This window comes from Octopus bimaculoides, chromosome 11, assembly GCF_001194135.2.
Source record: "Octopus bimaculoides isolate UCB-OBI-ISO-001 chromosome 11, ASM119413v2, whole genome shotgun sequence".
Lineage (NCBI taxonomy): Eukaryota > Metazoa > Mollusca > Cephalopoda > Octopoda > Octopodidae > Octopus > Octopus bimaculoides.
In genome coordinates, this window is record NC_068991.1 from 6026416 (window position 1) to 6042236 (window position 15821).

At 35.2% G+C, this 15821-nt stretch overlaps 1 protein-coding gene across 1 annotated transcript in view; it reads left to right on the forward strand.

The window, feature by feature from the left end:
- Positions 1-4597: 4597 nt before the first annotated feature.
- The window catches only part of LOC106877154 (uncharacterized), a 128285-nt gene continuing 117061 nt past the window's right edge, over positions 4598-15821 (forward strand). The window contains exon 1 of the mRNA XM_052971497.1: positions 4598-4792. The gene's annotated coding sequence lies outside the window, so the exon portion shown is untranslated. The remainder of the gene's footprint in view (positions 4793-15821) is intronic.

Consider the following 15821-nt stretch of genomic DNA (forward strand, 5'->3'; position numbering starts at 1 on the left):
GTGCCTGTCTTTAGCCCTTTCAAACGGGTCCACCATACTACCTCTTTCACTACAGCCACTAGACAAGTAAAGATTGCCTGCCCCTCCCAGCCAATAATCCTTTCTACTATAGGCACAAGGCACTAGTGTAATTGGGGTGGAGGGGGTGGTAGGGACGGTCCCCCCCCCCCCAGGTGGCACTTTTGGGTCTGCTGTAGGTAATAGGTATTTTTTGTGGGATCCAGGTGCAGCAAGCAGAAGGGCTGCCCTAGATGGCACACACTTAAGCTACACTAGTGGCACAAGGCCTGAAATTTGTGGGGAAGGGACTAGTTGATTACATCGACCCCAGTGTTTAACTGGTACTTATTTTATGGATCCCGAAAGGATGAAAGGCAAAGTCAACTTTCACAAATTTATTGTTTTGTGACAATGCAGGAAATCAGTAATCATTTTGTTGTTGTTGTTGTTGTTTAGCGCCAGGAAACCTTTGATCTGAAGACTATCCCATCTATTTTTCATAGGAATTGGTAGAACTGTGAAGAAGTTAAATAGAATGCCTTGTAATAGGCAGCGAGCTGGCAGAAACGTTAGCACGCCAGGCAAAATGCTTAGCGGTATTTCGTCTGCCGCTACGTTCTGAGTTCAAATTCTGCCAAGGTCGATTTTGCCTTTCATCCTTTCGGGGTTGATTATATAAGTACCAGTTACGCACTGGAGTCGATATCATCGACTTAATCCGTTTGTCTGTCCTTGTTTGCTCCCTCTATGTTTAGCCCCTTGTGGGTAGTAAAGAAATAAGAATGCCTTGTAATATTTGTTCTGGTTAAGGTAGTGAGCTGGCAGAATCATTAGCATGCTGGGAAAAATGCTTGGTGGCATTTCATCTGTCTCTACATTCAGGGTTCAAATTCCACCAAGGTCAACTTTGCCTTCCATTTTTCACAGTTGATGAATTAAATACCAGTTGAGCACAGGGGCTGATGTTATTAACTTACCCCTCCCCCAGAATTGCAGGCCTTGTACCAAAATTTGAAACCAATATTTGTCCTGATTTGGCAGCAAGCTGGCAGAACTGTTAGCACACAGGGTAAAATGCTAAGCAGCATTTTGTCCTTTACGTTCTGAGTTCAAATTCCACCAAAGTCAACTTTGCCTTTCATCCTTTCAGGTCCAATAAAACAAATACCAGCTGAGTACTGGTGTCAATCTAATCAACTTACTCCCACCCCTGAACTTGCTGGACTTGTGCAAAAATTTGAAACCAAGCCAGGATTTGTTCTGGTTATTCCACTCAGTTGATAAATGAATTACTAGTCAAGCAGTGGGGTTGATGTAAGCAAATAGTCCTCTCTCCCAAAATTTCAGGCCTTGTGCCTGTAGTAGAAAAGATTATTTCTGGTTCTCTACTTTCTAGGTTCAGATTCCACTGAGATCAATATTGTATTTCATTCTTCCAGGGTTGATAAAATACTACTCAAACATTGTCTCTCTCTTTTTCTCTTTCAGAATCAGTTATATTGTGCTGTGGAAAAAGGTTATGAGGTATCATAGACAGCATCCCTTTCTCAAAAATAAAGAGAAAAGTTGGACCCGACCTTGTTGTCATAGAAAAACTTAAAAAGCTACTGGAACCTTCCAGAAATGGACAGTGTGCACTCCATCATGGAATTGAAATAATGTTTATGACTTCATTGCTGGATGCGAATTTCATTCTATTCTTTCAAGTTATTTGGGTGCCAGTTGCTGGGGATTTGGCCGATTTCTCTTGTTTACCTCCAGGTCAATCCCAAAATAGCTATCCCTTTTTTTCTATGTATCTAGGATTGCTTTTTGTAATAAATTTTTCTTAAGGCAGTACAGTGTAATTTGAGGGAATTTGGTTGTTATTTCTGCAGATCGACCATATAGAAGAGGCTTCCACTTTGACGTTATTTAGCTCCAGGTCACCGCTGATCAAAAGCATGCCACGCATGACCATCACGTCTTAGTTTATGATGTATTATGTCAAGGACTACATTCTCCATTGTGTCTTCCTTTTTTCAAAAATAAAGTGTGATTTGAGGGAGATTTGATTGTCGTTTCTAGCAGGTCGAATGGCCACATCGAAGCTTCCACGTTTGCTCGAATACCCACTAAAATGAAAGGCATTTCAGCCTTGACTTCCCCATCTTATCTGTGGTGCGTAAAATTACATTATCTAATGCTTCTTTTTCTTACTCGAGACTGTAAGGTATGATTTGAGGGAGACTGGCTGTTATTTCTAGTAAGTCGAACGAACGCACAGAGGCTTTCTTAAAGCAGAAATGGTGGAATGCTTTGCAGAATTTAATTCCACCACTCTATTATGCAGGGTTAAAAATCCTACAGTAACTGACATTGCCTTTCAACATTCTCAAGCCAATAAATAATACCTGGCACATCTTGAGATCAATTAGTTGAAAATCTCTCCACCTTCTTACAAACGTGTGGCCTTGCACTACAGAAATCATTAATGTTGCTATTGTTCATTTCTTTTTACTGATTATCAATATTTTCTTATTAATTCTGGTGAATTGATGTTCGTCTGAACAAGACTCTATCTGCAGGTACCACAGTAAAGCTTAATGACTAGCTACGTCAATACTTTCAATATCATGTACGTTGTTCAGTAATGCAGTGTCCTTTCTGCATTTTGTATGCTTCAAGGACCTTGGGAGGCGGCTTTTCTAGCTGAACTCCTCATTATCATTATTGTGGTAAACTAGTTGTAGTCTTCTGTTCATAGTAAAACGGAATTAACTTCCATTGGTGATTCCTGTTTTGTAGTGGCCTCACTTAACGTCTTAAATAAATACCTGTCTCCTTTCTTTCAACTACCAATTCTCTCAGCCTTCGAAGGTCAATGGAAATATCAGTGATCTACTGCAACGATTCAGTCAGTATAGTGGCGTACATGTTGAAGCAAGTTTCTCGACAATCAAAAAATCATCTTCTTGTCACAAATAGCAGTTAATCATTTTGATTCACCTAACCATTTAATTGTTTGGGAAAATGCACGGACATTCCTTCGTCCACTAAATCCCCATTGAATTGAACATATAAACTTTTATGCCAATGTAAGAATAGACGAAGTCAGCCAAGAGGCTTCACGGTATCATTTTAGTGCTCTCGATGTTTCGGGTTCAAATCCCACCGGGGCAGATTTTGAATTTCATCATTCCGCGGTCGATGAAGCATGTAATAAATGGATTCGTCTATACCGCTTCTTTATAAATGTTGGCCTTGATCATAGATATAAAAAAACCCCATTATTTCTATTCTTACAATTCCTATCATAACACTAATTATAGTTACAATTTGAAAAGCAAATATGGCAGTAATCTAATCTTTAGTTGGACTACAACCATTTCATGATTTCCTGCAAGCAATATTTAGAGGAAACATGCGAAATCTTTCTGTCGAGGTCGGCAACAAGTCAGAAAATAAAAGCTAGAATCACAGTTCATTATATATATATATAACCTTCTACATTATATATATGTATATATATATATATATATATATATGGATCTTTCTGTATATATATATATATAACGTGTATGTATATATATATTATAATGTCTTATGTTTGGGTTAAATTTCAAACTAATACTTCCCAAGATTTGTTTGAGAAATGAATAACGAAACCTCATTTAGAATTGAAGCTCTGCTCAATTTGTTATTGTGTAGTGCGTGTGTACATGTATGTGTGTATGCAGACAGAGAGAGAGAGAGATGTTTTCCCAAGACACAATATAGAGAGAGAGACATATATTGCAGACACACATACATAAAACTACAGATATTTTATGCATAAATTTCCTCTCAGTTGTGAGTGTATGTAAATATCCATGCATGTAAGGCATGCCAATACACGTCGTATGTGTTTGATACAGTGAGGCGAGTGAGGGAGGGGACTGATTCTAAAAATTCTAGCCATACGAGGCATTTTCGAGTCTTAAACTTAACTCTTCATGGCTGAGAGCGAGCACTAATAATTGTAATTTATTCAGTCTTTAATATCTGTATGTTTATTTTTAGGTTTTTCATCAGTTATTTCACACATAAAATTCATCATGTAGACCCTGATTTTATAACTAATCCTATATAAATATATATATTTATATATGTATCTATATGTACATGTAGATGAAGGTATGTACATATATATGCATATACTCATATATTGTTTATATATATGTATATGTATCGTGTGTGTGTGTATTCATATATTTAGTGGTGGTCTGGAGAAATGTCTGTTTATATAGTCAGCCCGTTCGCATGTGTATTGAAATGTGGTAGCTTTTCTTTATTTGGAAATTTAATGTCGAAATTTTAAAAAAATTAACACAGAAATGCTATTAGTTAGAAATATTCCTTCTAATATACTGTCAGAAATTGTTTTGCAACAATAATGGTAAAAAAAAAGTTTTTATTATTATATTCTGCGCGAAGTGTGTCTTTCACTCCACCTTTTCCCGAATTACACGACATTAAAGCTCTACTTCCGGAATCCACACAGTAGCAGAGAGAGAGAGAATTAAACAAAAAAAAACCCCTCACTTTAAATTAGAGATAACTTTGTAAAATGGTGAGTTGGAATTTTATTTAGTAATCATAATCTACTAGCTATGGGTTTGCATTAGACAACAGACACTGTGTTTTTGAGTGATGAAGTTGGCCCCAAAACAGCCAGATAAAAAGCCAAGTTGGTCTTTTTTGGTCGTCTTCGAGGCGCAATGCATGCTGGGGGATTGCGAACTTGTTTAATATGGCGCTGACCAGATGGGAGGTAATGTTATTTATTTCTACTAAACACAGCTTTATTAGCTTCAGCTTTCTTTTCCAGAACCATTACGTGCATTCTAGAATTCTATTAACGGATAGCTTTCTCACTTCCATTCATCTGATTGTCTATATTCACTTAACGATGTTGTTAGCTCGATTCTAATGTTGCTTTGCTGCACCAACACACATACACATATATATACATACATACATATATATATATATATAATAATAATAATAATATTAGGGACAAAATCCAAAATTACAGGTAAAAACTCAATTAAAATCAATTTATAAAAAATTAAAATTAAATTGAGCTTTACAGAGTAAAATATATATATACATATACATACATACATACATATATACATGTGGCTACTTATGCACACCCTCTCGTCTATCTTGAATTTTTTTTCTTTTAATAAATTGTCTTCCTTAATCGTAATTTTCCCTCATCTCCAGATGTCTATGTAAATACACAAACGGCTTTTTTTCTTTCTCTCCCTGAAATACCATTTAAGCATCCAGATCGATGTCTTGTATGGCATTAAGAGGCATCCCTCCTCTTCTAGTTGTAACTTGTTTCCTCGACTCTGGATTATGGCATCGTTTGTAATTTCATTCCTACATTCATACACGACTATATTTCTTCTTGCAATGTCTAATTTCTCGTTTCTACACCTAAAATCAACTGCATTTATCCTCGACTTTCTCTCACCTATCTCCCACTCACTTCCTACGTGTCGCAGCCTGCTGTTTTCAACATCAACATTTGCCAGAATTTCTCCTTTTCTATTTAAAAACGAAACCGAATTTTTCGAAACTTTCTTAATTTACTAATAGAATAAAATACGTTGAGTCTATTCCGTTGTTTAAACTCACTTATTATATCCTCTTTTCTATCGAATTTCAACTTCTCGATGTCGATCTGAGACAAGAAAGTCAGAAAGGTTAGAAAATTTCCATGATGCGGCCATTTCTTGACATCTGGTTTACAACCAGAGCTAATTTGTTTCTTATAACTTTCAGTTTTATGTTTTAACAAAATGATTTTACAAAGCTCTTCTTCCTACCAATGTACAACGATGCTATGACAGTAATTACTTTTAATCTTCATTCTTGTTGAATCGTTAAATTTCCTTCTCTTAAATCCTTAATTATAACTGTTTAGCAAGAACTGTTATCTCTAGATATGGAAGCCGAAAAACTGTTTTATTTCACGGTTTGAATTATTTTCTACAATAATCCTACCCACAGCAAAGATTTTGATGAGAAAATATTACACAGCTTCATTGTCTTTCAAGAGCTATATATATTTTTAATTTATAAAAAAAATCCTTTACTGCAACCAACCTCCACGTCGGTGTGTTGTTTCTTTTTAGCTGGTGCCATCCTTTTGAAATTTCTGTTTGTATTGAAGAAACATCAGTGAAGCGTTGAAGACGCTTTTCGAAATAGTTTTTCTTTAACATTTCTCAAGAATAGAGCGATGCTTTCAAAGATTTCCACAACAACTGAACACCATAAATGTAGTTTCGCAGGGATTTTTTAAAAATTTCTGTTGCCACCTCTCTTGGAATGAATTCCAGTTGTATTCCTGAATATTACCCCGTTACTCTACTAATAAATTGTTCAAGAACATATTTATTATTCAGGTCAAACTTGTAAGATTTTATTCTTCATTCTGAAAAGAAAAACACCACGACCAATTAATATTTTACTGACGAAACACTAATTAAATATTGTTTCTAGTTTTCGCGCATTCTATTGTTTCACTTTAATATAATTGTCAAGTTTCTTTCGCTTGATGTTTAGCATCGTGCAACATCTTAATTCTTAGAATAAACAAAAAAGATTTTCATACATGTCCCATTGATGAAGATGTCAGTGTGTGTGTGTAATGTTTTTATTGACTATAAATGTGATGTTATTTGATAAAGAGATATTGAATGTGGCTGTTGTAAACTTGTGCACAACATGTATATCAGTTTCGAAGCCGAAGCTTGCACGTTTTCCACGACGTTTATAATTAATTTGGTGGGAATTTATTATTATTATTATTATTACTACTACTATTATTATTATTATTATTATTACTACTACTATTATTATTATTATTATTATTGCTATCGTTGATGATGAAAGTTGAACTGGGCTGATTGTCAAAATTCACTTTCGTCGAGGCACAGAAAGAGAGAGATATATATATATAGAGAGAGGGAGTGGTTGAGAAAGATATATATATATAGAGAGAGAGGGAGGGGGTTGAGAAAGATATATATAGAGGGAGGGGGTGGAGAGAGAAAGAGAAAGAATAAGTGAGAGAGGCGGAGGGAGAAGCGACTTTAATATCTCGTAAACATCAGGTGTTTTACTACTACTACTACCACCACCACCACTACGACTACTACTAGTCTTTACTACTATTACCACTATTACTGTCAGCAACAACCTCTGCTCCATTTTAACTTTTCTCTCTTCAAACAGCCTGTCTCATACAAACACATACACGCACTCTCTCTCTTTTCCACTTGCTCTACATCAAAACAACAAACTAACCCCATAATACTTCTCTTTCTCACTCTCTTCTTCTACACCAATATTCCTTCATTTTAAGTCTAGATTTATTATTATTGTTTTTGTTATTAACGTCGAAGTCTGAGCGAGGGGTCACTGCCTCTTATTATTAATTGTGTTGTTGTTCATGATTTCGGGTAATAAAACGAGGGGAGGGACTTTGATTTTTATTTCTTCATTTATGTCGGGTCTATTCCCGTTTAGTTGGTTGTTAGTTACAAACTTGTGTGTGTGTGTTATGGCACTATTTTCATCTCAGTTGACGACTCCATCACTAAATCCTATGGTATTTTTTTTCTTTTTCAAATAAAATGGTGATTTTCATCGTGTTTCTATACAACATATCTAGTTCTGGCAAGCTTTTCTTTAATATATTTCTATATATTTTATATATTTCCCGTTTATCATTGACATTTGTCTTATTAACCTTCAGTGAGAAATAGGGGAAGGATTTTTGTCTTTTTTAAAAAAAAATTTAGTCGTACAATTTTTAATGCGATTTCAGTTAAATTTTTTAAATTATTATAAAAAAAGTTGGTTTTTTATTGTCAAATGTTTAAATGATGTTAAAAAATGTTGAGAAAGTGAAGAAAATGGAAATTTGATTTTGATTTTTGTAACAGTTATTAGGGAGAGAGAGAGAGTGAGACTAAAAAGTTGGTGGCGAACTTGTTGAATATAATTGTTGTTGTCATAGTTCAGTGTGGGTCGAGGAGAAAGCTCACTGGGAGACTTTTAGAGATAAATATATAATGAAATAGTGTAGTGTACTTATAAAATGAGCACACTGACTAAATATTAATAAATGGGCACAGGCTGATGTGAAATGATGTCGGTGGTTGCGCAGTGATGTGACAAACGATGAGAAGTTCACATGGTTGGAGTTGGTGTGTTTATTCTGCCACAACATTTTTAAAGTGGGTCACTGCAAACTTGAGATAGTTGCTTACCTTCTCAACACTACTGACCACCGTTCGTTTACTTGTTGCCAGCACAAGCAAAGACCTGCTGCTTTTTAAACCGAGCTACATATACGCCACCAGCACAACAAACCTCTCTTCGAGACCAGCCAACAAATAAATTTGGGAAGGAGCTTGCTTGTGGCTGCCTGACATATTGCAGTCGGCAACCAAGAATTAGTGCTAAAATAGAGTCGGCAGCGAACATCATGGTTCATAAACTAACAACACTTTTATTTTGAAAAACTAGATTCAAACCCAATTTATTTTCCCCGTTAAATAAATAAAATAACAATCAAATTCTGATTTCAGTTATATTTCAAGCCAACTCTCTATGGAGTTTTAAAGATTTTTGTTTCTATGAATGCCAATTTTTCATAGTTAAAAATAACTAGTAATCTTGGTTGAAAAACGAATTGGTTTTATTATAAAGATTTTTCCACTAATCTCGCACTAACATTACTTGTGTAAATAATTGTTTTGTTTACTAAACTATAAATTATTTATTTGACTTGCTGTAAGGTGAGTCAAAAGAGTTTTTTTTCTTATTTTGTCTTTTATTTTTCTTAACTTCAGTTCTTCCTAACAGTTTTTTTTTTCTCTCTTAGTAGTAACCTCAATTTCTCTCTCTCTTGACAACTTTTCTTTTACTTACTCCCTTTTCACTGTTTTAGACCTTGCATGACCCAGATAACTAAATGTAGGAGATCCAAAGGTTCACAAGTGTTTTTATTTTGTTATTTTAACCGACGTTAGTTGTTGAGTGGAAAAAGATCTTTCATATTATTTTAAATACAAGTTTAGAAGTAGAGGTCGAACACAAAGTGGTCGCTTGTCGAAAAATCAACACTTTAAATTCTTGCTTGATACCAATAGAAGTTCTCTTTCAACACTTTAAAAACATATAGTGTGTACATGTATGTATACATGTATGTGTATGCCTGTGTGTGTATATATTTATAATGATTTAAGAGAATTCTATTTTCATACATCACTTTAAAGTGAATTCTTCTGCATTTATTATTAATTCAAAGATTTTCAGACGATGTAATATTTCGAGGATTGAGAATATTTTTAATTAGTTTTAGGCGATGAGAATTGTTGCATTAGTTTGCAGCAACATAATATTCTAAAAAACGAAAATGATATTAGTTTGTGTCAAGACAAAATTTAGCCTCCTTCATTCATCCACAATAAACCTTATCAAAAGTGAAGACTTGTTACTGTCTAAAGGTTTAAAATTGACTCTGATTAAATTGCTCTAATTGTAATTTCCAATGTCAAGCAATTAACATTTAGAATATGTTGTATTTATTCAAGTTATAGATTATGATAAAATTCCCTAATTATATCTAGTAAGTATGATTATCAAGGATGTACCAGCGTGTTTTTTTAACTTTGTAAAATAAAGACAGAAAAATTACACTATGACACAAACTGAGAATTAACGTGCAAAATTATATTTACATAGTATCTAATAAATGAATTTATAGCTAGGTGTGTGTATAAGTAACGCCTGGCCCATAGCACAGCATTGATCATTTTTTCACAAGTTGCATATGAGTTTTTTAGAAACAATTAGCACAAACACACACACACACACACACACAGAGATATGTAGAACGTTCTCTGATGTATTTCATCCTCAACCCCTATTGACGTGTGTGTGTGTGTGTACACGCACAATACATACACGTGAAACTGGTTGACATAGGCGACACCTTTATATTTCAGCAAGCACAAGGGATAACTGCAGGGTGAGAGCTGTGGCCAATATTGCTAGGAATGTAGGACAAGTAAATACATAGCAAGCCTTCGCTGACATGAGACTGAATTATGATTAAATGAAAAGAAGAAAAATACGAATTCTTTAGCCTTTATGTTTCTCTGGAACGTTAATATTTTGCACCTATCCACATGAGCTGTGGCCATTCAAAGTAGGGGGGCGGGTAACAGATAAAGAGGCAGGTATCATAAATCTATCGCATAGTCATATATATAAGAAGTTCACCATATGTGTGTTTGTGTGTATTGCTCTCTTGTGTGCCTATGTACATACGTGTACATGATTTATGTTGTGTAATTAGGCCTCTGTTTGTACAATCTGTGTATGCACGTGTATATCACACGTGTATGTAGATAGATATGCATATGTGAATGTGTGTTCGTGTATATATTTGTGTGTATATGTATATATATATATATATGTATGAACGTGCATGCATACATATATGTATATACATGTGTAAATGCAGATATGCATGTATAAATGAAATTTGTATATATATATATATATGTGTATTTAATTGATAGATACATAGATGTGTGTGTGTATGCGTGCGTGCACATGAATATGTAATTGGATATATTTGACTATATTTGCATGTGTGTATATATAAATATATTCAAGTATAGCTATGTATGTATAAATACATTTTGGCGTTAGGAAGGGCATCCAGCTGTAGAAACTCTGCCAAATCAGATTGGAGCCTGGTGTAGCCATCTGGTTTCACCAGTCCTCAGTCAAATCGTCCAACCCATACTAGCATGGAAAGCGGACGTTAAACGATGATGATGATGATATATAATATTATTATAATGTTCATTACGTGAGTGTTCTGTGATCCATAATATCCCCTTGTCAATGTATCTATGTGATTGGAATCTAATAATGAGCAATGCAAGATGAGTGGCAGCTACATAAACTTCAGGTTTGATTTCAGAGTGCTTTCTCTAGTACTTCTCACGTCAAAGGGTACCTCGAAGTCAGCCGGGTTTTCAGAAGAAACATATTTGTGTGTGCTGTTGGATGGCCATTGGTTCTCTTAAGTTCATTCACTCTTCAAGTGTTCCTGTATTTTACCCCTCTCTGTCCAAAAATCACCCTCTCCATCATGTAAGCCAGGCAACCCAGCGATGCAACAGGTTGTAGTGTGTTGTATTTACCAGCAACACTGAAGAATGATCTTGCACTCTGTGTGTGTGTGTGTGTGTGTGCATCTCTATTTCTTTTTTTTTAAATTCGTTTATTTGTCTCAGTCGTTTGATTGCGGCCATGCTGGAGCACCGCCTTTAGTTGAACAAATCGACCCCAGGACTTATTCTTTGTAAGCCTAGTACTTATTCTATTGGTCTTTTTTGCCAAACCACTAAGTTACGAGGGACATAAACACACCAACATCGGTTGTCATGCAATGGTGGGCAGACAAGCACACGCACACACACATATGACAGGCTTCTTTCAGGCTTTGGTCGACTCCAGGTGCCATGCAGTGGGATGAGAACCCAGAACCATGTGGTTGGTAGACACACATGTATGTGTAGTGTGTAAATATTTATATACACAAGTATATTAGAAATATATATGTGTGTGTGTGTGTGTGTATATATATATATATATATATAAAATGTTTTTTTCTGCTTGTGTGTGTGTGTGTGTATGTGTATATATATATATATATATATATATATATATATATATATATATATATATATATATATATATTGATATACATCTATATAGTGTCTATGTAGTTGTGCAGCAAGAAGTTTGCTTCCCAACCACATAGTTCTGGTTTCAGTTTCACTGAGTTTTCTGCGATAGCCCTGGGCCAACAAAAGCAATACTTGTGAATTTTTGTAGATGGAAACTGAAAGAAGCCCATCATGTATATGTGGGAGTGTATATATGTGTGTTTGTATCTTGACATCATGTAACAGTTGCAAATGCATGTCACTGTCATGTAAGCAGTGTGTCATTTGTTTTCCAATAACCTACAAGAGCATGCCTTGACATGGGGAAATATCTTGCTTGGAAACAGGGAAGTGTTGGCAACAGGAAGGGCTTCTGGCCATTGAAAATCTGCCTCAATCTCCATCCGACTCAGGCAAGCATAGAAAAGTGGATGATAGCATATATGTGTATATATGTATTGGTGTATGTGTATATATATATATATATAGCTGGTGCATGATGCAGTAGTGTAAAATAAACCAACTTTAGATCAGTTCAAACATGTAGAAAGGTAGTTTCAATTGTGGTCTGACAGAAAAATTCTTGCTTTAGGCAAAAGGTATTGAATACCAAAACCAGTTCTGAGCCGCCTTTATGGACTGGTAGATGCATTTTGAGCTTCTTTTGTTTTCTTCAGTACCAATATATGTGTGTGTGTGTGTGTGTGTGTGTGTGTCGTCACCTGAATTTTACTTTGGTCCAGCAGCATATGATGCAACTTCTGTGCACCCTGTATTGAAATTGATATGAATTTTTGTACTTGTGACCACCTGGTTTAGTGCTTTTAGACTCAGCCTGCTGCAGGTCTAACCTGACATGGTCACAGCCCAATGACTGAAACATGTAAAAGATGAAATGTTTTGCCCCACATCTCTTTATCAGTGAAAAGACAAAATGGAGTTTGCTTCCTTTGTTGTAGTGTTGCACAAGCTTTAACTGTTTCAGAACATCTCTAAAACCATGTAAACAGCTTCCAGTCAACCCAAAACAGTAATTTAACATGCTTGTGACTTCCTGCTCCCAACTAAAAATGCTCCCTACCATTTGGCTCAATTCTTAGGCATCACTTATTATTCTATTCACATCTAGGATGCACTATAGCTGGTTTTCATGGGACAAAACGAGTTTCCTGGGCTGTTATGGGGATAGAATAATAGTATGAAGGCATGCGCTGTAACAGCTTGTTGCTACATCCACCATCTGTTGGTGATTCCTTTCTCCTTGCAGATGATATCTTTGTATGTACCACTTAGTTGACAACCCTCCAACCTAATGTCTGTTTGGGTACTTGTTACTGATGAGGGTTTTTATGAGGTCAAAGTGCAACTTCTACCACATCCTCTTATTTGTTTTTTTGTGGCACACAGGAAATGATGGGTGTATTCTTTGACATGCCAGTCCCCACACACTGTGAAATAGGAGCCAGGCAAATTGCCATGTTTTAAAACAAGTGAAGCATTTGAACCATTTACAACTTAAAAAATTGTCCCAACATTGTATTGACAAGGGGATTTTGTGGTGTGCTCAAGGTGTTTTCTTGAGAATATGAATGTAATTGGACCCCTTTTATCTCAAACTGATAAATTTGTGTTAACCTCATTCTGGATGGTCTCATTTAATTCATCTACTGCAGCTTTGTTGCCAATGTTTTCCTTTGTTTTGAGTTCCTCTTTGGCAGTTTTATATATATATTAGTCTTTGTCAAATTGTAAAATTTCCTCTTTTTTTTTTTTTTTTCCAATTTTTTTTTTACTATAGTTCAAAATTTTTAAAAAAAATTAAATTGTTTTCATGTTTTATAAATAACATTGCCTGTAAAAAGAGCGAACAAGAAAGTAAAGAGCAGGCTTAGAAATGATGGTGTTCTTGTTTAATCGAACCAAAAGTTCAGGATTAGAAGTGGCAGCTCAAGAATATTAAAGCTGAAGTTGGAATTGAAATTTAAAAAAAAAAATTGTTTTTACTTGTTATGTTTGTCTACATAGAAACACTACAGAACAGGAATGTCAGCTCACAATATCAAGCCATCGAAGACTTCCTGAATTAGGGATCTTAACTTTGGAATGCAAGATAAAAGTACAAACCACTGACTTGTGTTATTTTTTATAACTATTTTGGTTTTAAAAACATTTAAAAACATCTGTATCCGACGGTACTTCATGCAAACGGTGTTGTTTTTAGTTCCAATTAAATGTTGAAGTATATCCCTCTTTTGGTTGCATCTCCTTCTATGAAGAATTTTATATGGAACTTTCTATATTTATTCTCTATAAAATAAAATGGATGATGGGATAGGATTTGCAATGGAGATGGAGCCTGTCTTTCAAAACTTAGAAATGCTTAGCTACCTTCCTCATGTTTTTCCAACAATTGCTGAGTTGACATTTTATGCATACAGAAATTTGAGCTCATTTAGTGGTGGTGGTGGTGGTGGTGGTGGTGGGAGAGTGACTAGGATGCACTTTAACTTGTCTAGTAACAGTCAACTAGGCAACTGAATGAGCGAATGTGGGAGGACCCTTTAGTTTTGCTTCAGACACGATTGCCTCTCTAGTGCTGGTAACACAAAAAAAAAAAAACCTTCAGTACATTTTGTAAAGCGGTTGGGAAGGACCAAAAACAAAAAAACCCAAGTAAGATGATAGGTTCCTTTGATCTGTCCAAGTGAACAGCACTCCCTGGATATGTGCTGATTCCAGCCATGGCAACTTGTCCAATTTATGCCAGCATGGAAATCATATGTAATATGATGATTATATGAATATATATACACATGTATCGTGTATATATTCATCATCAGTTTACTGACAGTTTCTTTAATAGTATACCATCAATTGTCTTAAGATTGTCGAAGTTGCCAGTTCCCTTAGCATGAAACAGTAACAGTCTGAGACGAAGCCTTTCTTCTCTTGTCTTAGAGAAGAGTCTTACAATAATTTACTCCCCTCTTCTTTTGTCAAACATGAAATGACATCACCATATAACGACTGTCTTCCATTTTTATATTATTAAGGACAAACCATTCTGTGGAAGACTGTTGTCGGGAGCAGCTTTCCAATGCTTGTACCTTTTCACTTTCTTTGAAATAGGCAGATTCTTGAAGTTGCAAATGTACTGACCAGCATATAACATGTCGAGCGTTTTGTTTTCATGTAATTGCCATGTCACTTCAGATCCTGTACCTTCTATCACGATGGCATTTTACTTCATCATATACAGCTTCCCTGTTTGCTAGCCTTTCATTTATATCAAAATTAATAATATATTTATATATTCATACTCTTTTATATATATATATATATATATATATATATATATATATATATATACACACACACACACATATATTCATACCCTTTATATTTACATTCTAATGTGTACTTCGCTACATTGACAGTTGAATTTTCTACATTTACATAGGCATTGGATTTACGATGTGACTACTTCATAACTACTGCATTTCTGTTATCAACTGCATGGTTACTAACTTGAATTGCTGTACCTAGCGTTGCCTGTAATATCTATAATACTAGGTTGGAGTCATTGAAATATATCTTTGTTGCTCATTGCTCTGATGAACTTTCTGGTCTATCAAGATGTTTAATACAGTTCTATATTTAAGTGATGAGGAATTATGTACATTATTTACATTTGACGGATATTTGCCCTCATCTGGTTTGTTGTTAACACAAGGTTTTGGCTGATATACCCTCAAGCCTTCATCAGGTGTCTTGGGGAAATTTTGAATCTGGGTTCTCATTCCTAAGGTATTTTTCAATGTTGTTATTATTATTATTACTGGGCATATGGTGTAGTGATTAAGAGCGCGGGTTACTAACCCCAAGATTCCGAGTTCGATTCCAGGCATTGACCTGAATCATAATAAAATGGAAAAATACCATAGGAATGAGAACCCAGGTTTGAAATTTCCCCAAGACACCTGATGAAGGCTGGAGGGTATATCAGCTGAAACGTGTTAACAG